The following is a 12608-nucleotide window of genomic DNA, read 5'->3' on the forward strand; positions in this document are numbered from 1 at the left end:
TCTGAGCATCTCAGTGCGGCCCCAGACGGAAGAGGTGTGCGTGAGTACGTATACCGGTGGAGGACGTAACCGGCCCTTAGAGCGGACTGTGGTGGTGGTGTGATAATCCAGGTAAGGACGTGTTTGTGTTATAATGACGTGCACTGCTTTTTGAATGAAGATTTGCAAGAAGAGACTGTGATTAGTGGATAGGAAGCAAAAGTGACGACTGAACGAGGCGAGGGTGGGGAAGGAATTGTTCGAGTTTTTATATTTATTATTGATTCATTACACTGAAGGGTGGCGGACTTGCCATACATACATGAAACACACTCTTGTATACCTCTAAAGCAGTGGTTCTTAACCTGGGGTACCTGTACCCCCAAGGGGTACGAAACCTTAAACTTAGGGGTACGAGACATGGCAGCCAGTGCAATGGTACCGTATATTTATCATGAGAAAGCAGAACATATTTTCCTAATTTTTCTCTTACTATAATTGTCTCAATTTTTTAAGCTAGTGCTGTAAACACTATCACTAATCTTTTTCATATGTTTGTATAGTATTTATATTGGAGGGGATACGAAAAATTTTTCTGAGATATTAAGGGGTACGGGCAATGAAAAAGGTTAAGGACCACTGCTCTAAAGGTCCGTCCACAGGAGGCAGTGCACGCGGGCAAAAGCGAAGCGTTTGCCCGGCAACATTTTCTCCGCCTTTGCCCGGCTGCAGACGAGCAAACTGCTCGTTTGAAGACAAGCGATTTCACCGGGCACTGCTCGCCAGGCCCTGCAGTGCGCCACTGCCAGGCATACACAAGAGCTGCGTTTTTTAATGCCCCTACGGCTAGACCTCGCCTTAAGGCAGGCTTAAGCAAAACCTGGGACAATGGAAAACGGGCCTGCTAGACCTTTGATCACGTGACCAGGCACCAGCTGACAGATGACAACAATAAAGATGGCAGACGAACAGGAAGTGCAAGATATGCTGCAGCTTTATAACTTATCTTTCCTACATAACATAACATAACATAACATAAATAATAGGATAACAAAGGGCCACCAGGGCCCATCTAGGTTATCCTGTATCAGTCGCACAGCGACCTCGTCATCAGTACTTAAAGTTACACTTACAAGTACACAATACATTATATACTAATTCTAAATATTTGGCCCATTAACAGGGCTAAGTCCTGCAGCGAAATCCTCTACAATTTGTGGTCCCCATACATGGGGATCATGTCTTGTTTAACTATAGTAAATTTCTTATAAAAACTATCATGCAGCGCTATACATAATTATAAATCTAATAAATTTAAGTGCTTATCTAATCTGTTTTTAAACATTGTCAAACTAGTGCTATTTACAACCGTCTCTGGCAATGCATTCCAGAAGTCTACCACCCTATGACTAAAGAAATATTTTCTTATATCTAACCTGCAGCCTTGCTTTCTAATCTTCCTGCCATGATTTGTAGTCCTACTTCCCTCCTCTAAGGTAAAGAAAGATCTCACATCTATGTAGTTTGTATCTGAGAACATTTTAAATATCCCCTCTTATACATCTCCTCTCAAATGAAAACATGTTTAATGCCTTTAATCTATCTCTATACTCCAGGCGCTTCAAAGCTGGTATCATCCTAGTTGCTATCTTTCCTCCCTGCATCAACAGTCCAGTCCATCATGTTTCCAGACTTGCCAGAGATACCAGAAGATACTGAAACAGCATTCAGTTTGGTGCAGAACTATCAACAGCAGCTAATGGAACATTCATTCGTCATGTCTTATTTGTTTATTTACATGTGACGTCACAACTGGCTAGCGGAAAGTCGAGCCTGCTCTGCAGCTGGCTTGAGTTTGGCCGGCTCTGCCTTAAGGCGGGCTACGCTCTGGCTCAAGTTTGGGGACATGAAAGAACACAAAATGACGTCAGCCTTAAGCCAGGCTTAAGGCTGCCTTAAGCGTGGACTATCAAAAACGCGCCTAAGGTTACAATGTTTTGGCTTTATGTCCATGACTGCCAGTTTGCCTGTCTCAGTGGTCTAGGAATGCAGTACTTCATCAGATACACGGATCCGCTGCCTGGTTGTACGGGTGCTTGCCTCTGACTGAAACAGGCAAGCGTTGCTGTGTAGACATCGGTTTCTGTACTCGCAGTACTTCCGTACTCACAGAAACCGATGTCTACACAGCAATCCTTGCCTGTTTCAGTCAGAGGCGAGCACCCGTACAACCAGGCAGCGGATCCGTGTATCTGATTAGACTTCGGTACGACAGAAGAACCAAGGACCGCAAAAAGCTGTTATTGTGCTCAGTTACACTTTTGCTGACGGAGAGGTAGACATGTTTTGGTGTAGAGACTAGCAAACTGCCAGTCATGGACATAAAGCCAACATTGTAACCTCGTATGCCTGGCAGTGGCGCACTTCAGGGGCCGGTGAAATCGCTTGTCTACAAACGAGCAGTTTGCTCGTTTGCAGCCGGGCAAAGGTGGAGAAAATGTTGCTGGGCAAACGCTTCGCTTCTGCCCGCTTGTGTAGACGGACCTTTACACTTGTAAGTACACTCAAACGCACCAAAGTCAACCTAAATACACCCAAACTCACATCCATACGTACACGCAGGTGAGGAGTGTTCCCATGTTACCGGCAATTTTAGCAGCACCAAACCACAAGACAATGGTTAATAATACATTTTTTTTTTATTTAACTTGTTTACTTTTCTGTTTCACGGTCAAACTCGTTGTAGAGTGCCTTAAGATACCTCAGATTCTGTAAAATGTATCAAAGTACTCGTGAAAATGGCTGAACTTTTCAAGTTTTTAATGAATTTAGTTAAATGTTTTTGTTCTACAAATATGTTCTTTCATTCGTTCACTTCTGTTTTTAGGTAAGTGTTGGATGCCTGAGGAAGGATTTTATACTGTAATATTATTTAAAGAAGTATGAAGTCGAAATGGCTGGACGCTTTAGTAGTCTTATAAGTGAAAATGTCTATACTTTTAACATACTTACTTTAGACATTTCTTTAAAACTAATTAGCCAGGAGATATTTTGATGTGGATATTACAGTATCTATCAAGTCCTAAAATATGAAGCATTCTGTTGTGGCTTCATTTTTCCTGTAAGTCATTTTTATTATTATTTACGTGATTTACCCGAGTTACCCTTGTTCCCGTTCTCCCTGATGTCACAGCCAAGATGGTGACTCGTAGCTTTGGGCTGGCATCTCTTCCAGCCACTCAGTTCGTCTATTTTTCTTAATATCTAGTGTTTTCTAAGTGTTTTTATGCATTTCTAGGGTCCGATGTGTAGATGGAAGCAGCAGAAGGAAGAAAAAGGGGAAAACAAAAGAGGACGACGAAGAAAAAAGGAAAAAAAGAAAGAAACCAAATTTAAATATTTAGCTAAGTATCCCTTTGTAATCTTGTCGTTCTTTGTAATGCTTTCTGGTGTTTAGGTGGTGTGTTTAGGGTATTTCAATTATTAGGGAGTGTTTGGGTAGTATTGCATTTTGTTTTGGATGTGTTTGGATTCTTGTAAATATTTTAGGTGTATTTTGTGTGTTATGGGTGCATTTTCTATGTTCAGTGTGTGGTAGATGGATTTAGGTGTATTTTACGTATTTTGAGTGTTGGGATGGTATTGGAGTATTTAGGTGTGTTTTGAGAGTGTTTGGAGGCATTTCGAGATGTTTTACGACATTTTGAGTGTTGAGTGTGTGTTCTGGGTGTGCTTTGTGGTGTGGGGGTATAATGGGTGTTTCTAGGGAGTTTTGGGTATGTTTGGGGGTGTTTTGAGACGTTTCATGGTGTTTTGAGTGTTTGGGGTTAGTTTTCCCAGAGTTTTTGAGTGTTTTTAGTACTTTGAGTTTCTGGATGTGTGGGACCGATGTTAATTCTTGGTGTGTTTGGGTATGTGTGGGTCGTGTGGATGTTCTGTTACTTTTGGGGTGAATTTGTTCATGATATTAGCGACTTTAGCGACAAGTAGTGAATGAGCTGAAAGTGTAGGAGGGAGGGACTTCGTCAGCCACCTCGCCTCGCCCACTGCCATCATGCTATGCCATACCACGCCACACACCACACCAGTGACTGACTCTACATGTCCAGCCGCCGCCGGTATCACAGCCTGAGATGAGATGGGCACACACCACGCTATGTAAGAGAATCATGAATAGGGAAGGAGGTAGAGAGTAAGTTAGGGAAGGAGACATGTAGGGAGAAAAGGGGCAGAGAAGAAGAGGCGTCTACGGAGTTAATCTATAATAATGTATGCTTGATGTGGGGGAGGTAGGTGTTCTCTTTCACTGACCTCTCACTTTCTTACCAGGTGTGGAGCGAAGGTTAACTGGAAGCCAAAATGAACCTTGCCAAGCTGCCAACCGAGAAGATGCAACTATGTCAGAAATATCACAAGGGTGAGTGTGTTGGGACTGGCGAGGGAAGCTGCTTAACCCATCAGATCAAACATTCCTACTCCCCCCTTGAGTTTGACTAAAGTGTGAAGTAAAATTATATGAACCACTGCACTGCTAGAGGATTTTCAGTGTACCAGTCCCTGTAAAGTTCAGACAAGTTACTGTAATTTACTCCTATAACTGCTTCATTGTCCATGCATGACAAAGTATAATGTTTTTGACAAGTAGGTCGGGGTCTCAAATGTATACTGCCAAAATATCCTTTTCTGATGTTTTTGTTAAGGGAGAAGGCACTGTCTGCCATCCCTGATCACCCTCCCTGCCATTCATAACTTGACTCATCTCTTCTAAATTATTATATATATATCTATTGCTTCCTGCCTTCCCACACCATCACCACCCTCAATCAAGTATTCCTCTCCTCAGGCCTCCTCGTTGATGTGCAAGCCGGTGTTGGTGGTAGGCCGGCCCGAAGAACTTCCCTACTCAGCTTACCTGGCAGCCATGATGGGGTGATGGCCAGCGAGGGAAGGCCGTGTGTCAAGCTGCTCCGCCCTCAACCCTGGCAACATTCCTACGTAGTATATAGTGTTGAAGTGGGTACAGGTTGTTATAGCAAGTTAAATAAATCATTTAAGTCAGTTTGGATAAGAAAGTTTATTTTGAAGTCTTGAAGTCAATTTGGACAAGAAATAGTTTTTTATACAATTAATTTGTTTTGTTGTCTATATGGAAACTTGCATCTTTCTCTTCTCCCATGCAGCACCTACTCTGACCCTTCCTTCCCATCACCACCAATAAAACCCCTATTCTATTAATTATCCTACACCTCCCAACACGGAATGCAAACACCCGTCCACTTGCTCCACGCCACAGAGGGCCCCCGCGGCTGTGCGGCGCTGGTGAGGAGCACTAATCCTCATAGCAGAGTCGCCGCCCCAGTTCACTGCGGGGATAACGTGGAGGCGCGGGCGCTGGAGATGCAGGGACCCTAAGTGACCAGATTCGTCCCCATCAGCCTGAAGCAATTGAAGGCGCTAGCCAGACACGCGTTGGTTGGTCGAGGGAAAGAAGCAGCAGGCTGCTTGTTACGCCGCCGCCACCGACTACCAACCACGGGCAGACGGCGTGCTGCTACAGCGAGGGAGGAGCTGTGTGAAGGCTCCCAGGAGCGTGACCACTGCAGGAGGCACAGCCGCCATTCTTACATTACTCCCTGTCCTCGGCGACCGCCTGCTCACCCGTCGCGAGGCCAGAGTTGTATTCCTCGTCCGCCACACGCCCATGTACGTGATGCTGCGGGCGGTCACAAGCAGCAGCCGCCAGCCCTCAACACGCTCTGTGATGTACATTTGTATATTTTTACACAACAAATTTGAAACGGTTAATGTATATATTATATTTTAACAATAAATCCTAAACAACAACAATTTCTCCCTACAGGTTGTGTGTGCAGACCCAGAGTAGCGCGAGTGATGAATGACAGACAACCCAGCTGTATCTCTCGGTCCTAGGACCTACAGACTATTTACCTCCACGTCGGCCGTTTACGCTCGCCAGGCTGCAAAACTGCAAGAAGAGATAGACAGCTGTGATGGGCCATTTTGTATTTCCCAACATCAAGTATATAAAATAAGTAGTCTGTTATGTTTGACAAGCCCTATAACAAACACACAGTACTACTAGTTAGTACACTACTACTACTTAGTACTGAGGAAGGAATACTACAAATTAAAGCCCTCGGCTATCCCCCCAGTTGTTGTTAGGGAGACGGGAGTGGTTGGTTGTACTTGCCGTCAAGTAAGGCAGCACCAACCACCCAGCGAGGTTTCCTGGCTGGCTTCTCTCTCAGAAGACACGGCTCTAAGTTCCATGTCTTATTTGATGATGTCTTGAGTCCTTCACCAACCAGGGATGTGTGATCAACTTGGTTGGTGACGACTGGTAATAAATAATAATCACCCGTTGCGAGGCCAGAGTTGTATTCCTCGTCCGCCACACGCCCATGAACGTGATGCTGCGGGTGTTACGGGCTGCCCCTACGTCTCGCTGCGGGCGGTCACAAGCAGCCGCCAGCCCTCAACACGCTCTGTAATTGTACATTTGTAGATAACGATGAAGTTACATGTATATTCGTATATTTTTAATTCGGATATTTTACACAAATTTTAAACGAAGCTTAAACAACAACAATTTCTCCCTACAGGGTGAGTGCAGACCCAGAGTAGCGAGTGATGAATGACAACCAGCTGTATCTCTCGGTCCTAGGACCTGCAGACTGTTTTCCTGCACGTCGGCCGTTTACGCTCGCCAGGCTGCAAAACTGCAAGAAGAGATAAAGACAGCTGTGATGGGCCATTTTGTATTTCCCAACATCAAGTATATATATATATATATATATATATATATATATATATATATATATATATATATATATATATACTAGTGTTACACTACTATAACAACACACAGTACTAGTGTGTTACACTACTAGTACTGAAGAAGGAATACTACAAATTAAAGCCCTCAGCTATCCCCCCAGGTGTTGTCAGGGAGACGGGAGTGGTTGTACTTGCCGTCAAGTAAGGCAGCACATAATAAACCAGCCACCCAGCGAGGTTTCCTGGCTGGCTCCTCTCTCAGACGACACGGCTCTAAGTTCCATGTCTTACTGATGTCTTGAGTCCTTTCCTTTGGTGGTGGTAGGAAAGCTTGAACAACCAGGGAGTGTGGTTCGCACCAGGGATGTCCTCAAGGTGCCTGCGGCACTTCACCAAACTTTGAGATCAACGTGAGGTTGGTGACGACTGGTAATACTGCTGCCTCTTGTCCTGTCTATCTTCGTAAGACCATCTGGAAAGGTAAATGAAAAAGTCCTCAATGTTTAATCTATGAAAGTACTACAGGAAGAAACTGCACTTGCACCACATACATCTGTGTTAACGGATGAGGAACACCCTGCTCTTACGATGATGAGTGTAGGGTCGACTGGGAGTGGGGAGGAGGAAGAGCCCCAGATTAATATGGAAAGATGGTGTGACAAGCCCGAGCCGGAACGAAGAACGAACAGGCGGCTGTGTGTGATCAGAGAGAGTGGAAGCTGTTAAGAGCGACAACTTATGAAAGTGTGGGAAGAAAGAAAAAAAAAACCATGCAGACAAAGATGCACTATGAAATAACGAGGAGACAGGAGCGAGGTCGCGGAGTTAATGGATGAGACTTGGTAAAGAAAACTGCAAATGAGACACTGACGGTACGCGCGAGTCCTTGTGTGACTCAACTACTACCACAGTACCTACACTATGCTACTACTCTCTCTCTCTCTCTCTCTCTCATCCATTCAGGCGAGTATATACAATGTAACACGCTTTAACTACCCGGTGTGTGTAATTCACCTCGGTCGCCTCCTGGTCACCCAGCCAGTCTTCCCCATTACGGAGCGAGCTCAGAGCTCATAGACCGATCTTCGGGTAGGACTGAGACTACATAACACTCTCCACACACTGGGAAAGCGAGGCCATAACCCCTCGAGTTACATCCCGTACCTATTTACTGCTAGGTGAACAGGGGCCACACATTAAGAGGCTTGCCCATTTGCCTCGCCGCTTACCGGGACTCGAACCCGGCTCTCTGTGTGTGTGTGTGTGTGTGTGTGTGTGTGTGTGTGTGTGTGTGTGTGTGTGTGTGTGTGTCCTCAAGTCTGCCTCCAAGATGACCACTTCCTTGAGACTTCCGTGTCCGGGTTCAGAAAATCGAGCTAATCCCTCAAGGCTGCACTATATAGAAGATGAGTGCAGAGAGCGAGAGTTCATCCTAAGGACATGCGCGAGAACGTATTCTGAAACGTTTTGCTTTCTCACCATCACTGCTTTCCAAATGCTCCAATTGAAGATAATCGTGTTTTGAGGGTACTTTTACGATTCTGGCTATAGATTGGCAAGATTTGTAGTTTATTAAAAGGAAAAACTGTCTTGAAAACCCGGCTAGTTGTCACTGTGGCCTTGGAAAATAGTAGTAGTATGAGAGAAGGCGTTTCTGAATTCCGAGGACATAGGCTCGGTGAGTCACTGCTTCTGATGAGACGGCTTGTGATGAGCTACACTACCTAATAATGCAACAGTATGAGCGAATAAATGAAACGAGAAAATATATGAAAATACACGAAGGAAGAATAAACAACAGATGACTTATTGCCCTTTATCGAAATAGTTTATGATACGATACACTGCCTAATAATAATAATGTACTGGAGAGATTAATGAAACTATGATAAAAATAGGTATGGAAAAGAACGGAGAAAATGTAAAAGAAGGAAGAATTACGCAAAAGAATAGGTAAATACGAACAAGACAAGCTGAGGGAGGAGGGATTGTAAAGATACTAGGTAAGGATGAAAGAATGAATGAATGAATCAGTGCAAAATGAAGGGCAAAAAAAAAAGCTAAGAACGGTAAAATAGGAACAAGGCAAGCTGAGAGAGAGAGAGAGAGAGAGAGAGAGAGAGAGAGAGAGAGAGAGAGAGAGAGAGAGAGAGAGAGAGAGAGAGACCACGTGCACATTTACTGATTTTCCTCTATGCCAAGAAGCGTACCACAGTTTTGGTTGTGGTAAGACGCCTGTGATTCATCTTGTGTGATAACGTGTGTGTGTGTGTGTGTTTTCCTGAGTGCATCTGCGTCATGAGTCGGGGATCACACAAGAAACACAATAAAGAGGAAAAGTAATAAATAAATAAAAGTTTTCATGTGTATGGAGGTTATTAGAGACAAGAAGGAAATGAAACTAAATAAGTGAAACAGTAAAGCAAAAAAGAAGACAGATAGAATGGAGATTAATAAAAAAATATATATAAATACTCGTGTTTGAAAAGACAAGAAGACAGGCAAGTGGAATGAGTAAATAAATAATGCATAAAGTCACAGATACAGATAGACGAGTACATACAGATAAATGAATAAACAAAATACATCTCGAGTTTAGAGACAGAACCACAAGACGACAAGGTCACCAAATAAATAGGCAACAAAACTATAAAGATCTATGATGAGATTTGCAGTCAGTGTGTGTGTGTGTGTGTGTGTGTGTGTGTGTGTGTGTGTGTGTGTGTGTGTGTGTGTGTGTGTGTGTGTGTGTCAAGGCTCTCTTAGCACTTGACAACTAAAACTAAAACTAAAACGAGGAGGAGGAGGAGGAGGAGGAGGAGGAGGAGGAGGAGGAGGTGGTGGTGGTGGTGGTGGTGGTGGTGGTGGTAGATTCATCCCTCCTTGTATATGCATGATGTTTTGGTTCATGTCTTGGCCAACACAACAAACACTACTCACGTCAAACAACTAATTCAATACTGAATAGTGACGCGTTAAACTCTTCCGTGTGTTATTTTTATCAACAATAATTTTGTAGTATATCATGAGAGAGAGAGAGAGAGAGAGAGAGAGAGAGAGAGAGAGAGAGAGAGAGAGAGAGAGAGAGAGAGAGAGAAATAAATTGTATATCCATTTCCTATTTTTGATGTAGGTCTCATCGTACTACTACTACTACTACTACCACCACCACTACCACTACTATTATTACTACTACTACTATCATTATTATTATTATTGGCACCACCACCTCCAGTATCGCCAAACAAACACATTCACAGACGATTTTTTCCCTACTCTACTCAATGCACTTTGTCCCAGCCACTGGCGTCAAAAATGGCCTTCACCACAACCACCACCACCACCACAGTGCACTACAAGGCTGTGGGACTCACAGGAAGAGCAACACAGTTCACCCAGTACATACCACTCCGGCTGGCTTGGCGCATTACGCTGAACACAAAAACAGACACGCAACCTTGTATTGCCTCCCTCTCTCCCGCTAGCAGTGCCCTTCCTCTTAATTCCTCCCACGCTAGCAACCAAGGACCTTTGGCACCCCTACCCCTTGTCCACAGCCACGCGGGACAGGCATGGGCGTAGTGGAACACCCTTAAAACTTAAAACACCCACCCAACCGGTCTAAACTCTCTAAAATTCACAACTGGTGTATCAACGCGAAAGCCTTTACATAAACTATCACCATTTCAAATTGGCAAGATGGACCCACAAAGACGAGACAAGAGACGCACGTTTATTGTAAGAAAATGGGTAATGGGTAAGTTTGTAAGAATGTCTAGCTGGGGAAGTGGCCGTGAGGAGCGGGCGCCAAAAAGAGAGAGAGAGAGAGGCACGTGCGGTTTGTTTATACCGGAGATGTGGCACCACCGCCCGCTAGAGTCACTGAGTCCGCGAGTGGAAGTTTCCATTGAACGATCCTCCCTCTCTCTCTCTCTCTCTCTCTCTCTCTCTCTCTCAGGTGGTGCGATAATTGTGCCGCCACTTTGCCACTCACTCGCTAAGATACTGAAGGGAAGGAAGGTGGACATTTATGAAGACAGAAGGTGGTGGTGGTGGTGGTGGTGGTAGTGGGGTCGGGTTACTAACGCGGTTCAAATCAGTCTTAGCTTAGTGTTGTTCTTAGATTGTTGGGAGATTTAGATGGTGCGTTCCGTAGTAGTAGTAGTAGTAGTAGTAGTAGTAGTAGTAGTAGTAGTAGTAGTAGTAGTAGTTTTAGGCTTATATTTTTACACAATCCTGTTGATCTTTTGTAAACACACACACACACACACACACACACACACACACACACATACAATACCACGAAGCACACCCAAGTACACACGTACAAGCTGATGCAACAAACGTGTCTCCTTAACGAAGTCTGGTATTACAATTCTCTGCCAAGTCACGGGGGACGAGAGGCCCTAGCGTGGCGCCAAAGGCAGGGGGGGTAACTGCATGCTTGCTTGGGCTTCACCCCGCGCACAGTGCCAACACTCAGCACTTTTGAGGCGGCTTATCACTAGGGGGAGTCTGTCGTTACTCTAATCATGAGTCTAATGGTTCTGATGACCCAAATCAATGCCCCAAGAGAAGGGTAGACCCATGACAAAGGGAGAGATTGGAGAGGAAGGAAAGGAAGGGAGGTTTGTAAGGGAAGGGAAGGGTAAAAGGAGCGAAAAGGACACAAACAGAAAGGAGGGAGGGATGGAAGGGGAAGGCAAGGGCAGAAGGAAGACGCAAGAGAGAGAGAGAGAGAGAGAGAGAGAGAGAGAGAGAGAGAGAGAGAGAGAGAGTGTGTGTGTGTGTTTCCCTGACGTCCTCAACCTTTAGGACTGTAAGACATTCAGTCAACGTTCTACGTAGGATGCCACACACACACACACACACACACACACACACACACACACACACACACCTCCTTTGATTAAGTGTCTAGCTACAAGATAAGATGTGAAAGTTATTGCATGGTGACACGTATACGCCAGAGACAAAACAGGATTGTTGCTGCTCTTACACTCCCTCCCTGGCAACTTGGAAGTGTGTGAAGATAAGATGAAAAAGACAATTTCCCATCTGTTCTCCAGTGAATGTTATTTTAATGGCCAGAGAAACAAGTCGGGTTCTCATGCATGGTTTTTCCAATTGATAATGCAGAATACGTGTTAAACTATCACTGGATTCATGAAAACATCCCTGAAAGTCCCAAAGAGAAGCCTGTTTGGAAGTTGTCGAGATAACGCCACATAAAAGAATACCTCCCATTATTAACCTTTCCCTTTTCCACTCACAATCAACAAGGAACACTCACTGCTAAAAGCTTATGAGTAACACCCACGATTTTTTTACATTCTTCTGGCAGTAACTTAATACATGACAAATCTTTTAATCTCTCTCTCTCTCTCTCTCTCTCTCTCTCTCTCTCTTACTACAACAGGCAAGAAACACAATCACCTGGATAAATGCCACGACTTTCTAGATACTTGTGACAGTACATAATTTTAAACTGTGAACCATCTCGTGTCCATCTTTCATCCATTCTCTCCCTCTCCTCCACACAAACTATCTGGGCTTAAATCTAAACATACCCGACCTTGATCTTTAGAGAGAGGCGGAGACAGACGGAGAGGGAGAGAGTGTGAGTGGAGGCGAAGCTCGGTCACTCACCCTCAGCGTAAGAAAAAAACCGTGAAGGGTAGAGGGAGAGCGCAGGAGAACAGGTATAGGAGCGTGGTTACTTTTATTCTATACCTTATTACTCTTACTCCCTTCTACACACTGATAGAAAGCCTGAGAATGGCAAGATATCGTGTTAAAATGTTGAGAGAGAGAGAGAGAGAGAGAGAGAG

At 44.4% G+C, this 12608-nt stretch overlaps 2 long non-coding RNA genes across 5 annotated transcripts; one reads left to right on the forward strand and one right to left on the reverse strand.

Moving 5' to 3' along the window:
* Positions 1-6742, forward strand: LOC123508990. Of its 4 annotated transcripts, none has more exons than XR_006676070.1 (6): positions 1-111; positions 3278-4396; positions 4823-4992; positions 5273-5742; positions 5840-6487; positions 6603-6742. It is a non-coding gene; the product is annotated as an uncharacterized LOC123508990 (long non-coding RNA). The 4 variants fall into 4 exon arrangements; XR_006676068.1 differs by lacking the exon at positions 1-111 and adding an exon at positions 2223-2533; XR_006676069.1 differs by lacking the exon at positions 1-111 and adding an exon at positions 2224-2533 and having other exon boundaries at positions 5273-5682.
* LOC123508991 lies at positions 5594-7382 on the reverse strand. Its single transcript, XR_006676072.1, has 5 exons — positions 7365-7382; positions 7000-7249; positions 6601-6719; positions 5838-6485; positions 5594-5735 (listed from the first exon to the last, which is right to left on the reverse strand). It is a non-coding gene; the product is annotated as an uncharacterized LOC123508991 (long non-coding RNA).
* Between the last annotated feature and the right edge of the window lie 5226 nt (positions 7383-12608).

The sequence above is a fragment of the Portunus trituberculatus genome, chromosome 25 (genome assembly GCF_017591435.1).
Source record: "Portunus trituberculatus isolate SZX2019 chromosome 25, ASM1759143v1, whole genome shotgun sequence".
Classification (NCBI taxonomy): domain Eukaryota; kingdom Metazoa; phylum Arthropoda; class Malacostraca; order Decapoda; family Portunidae; genus Portunus; species Portunus trituberculatus.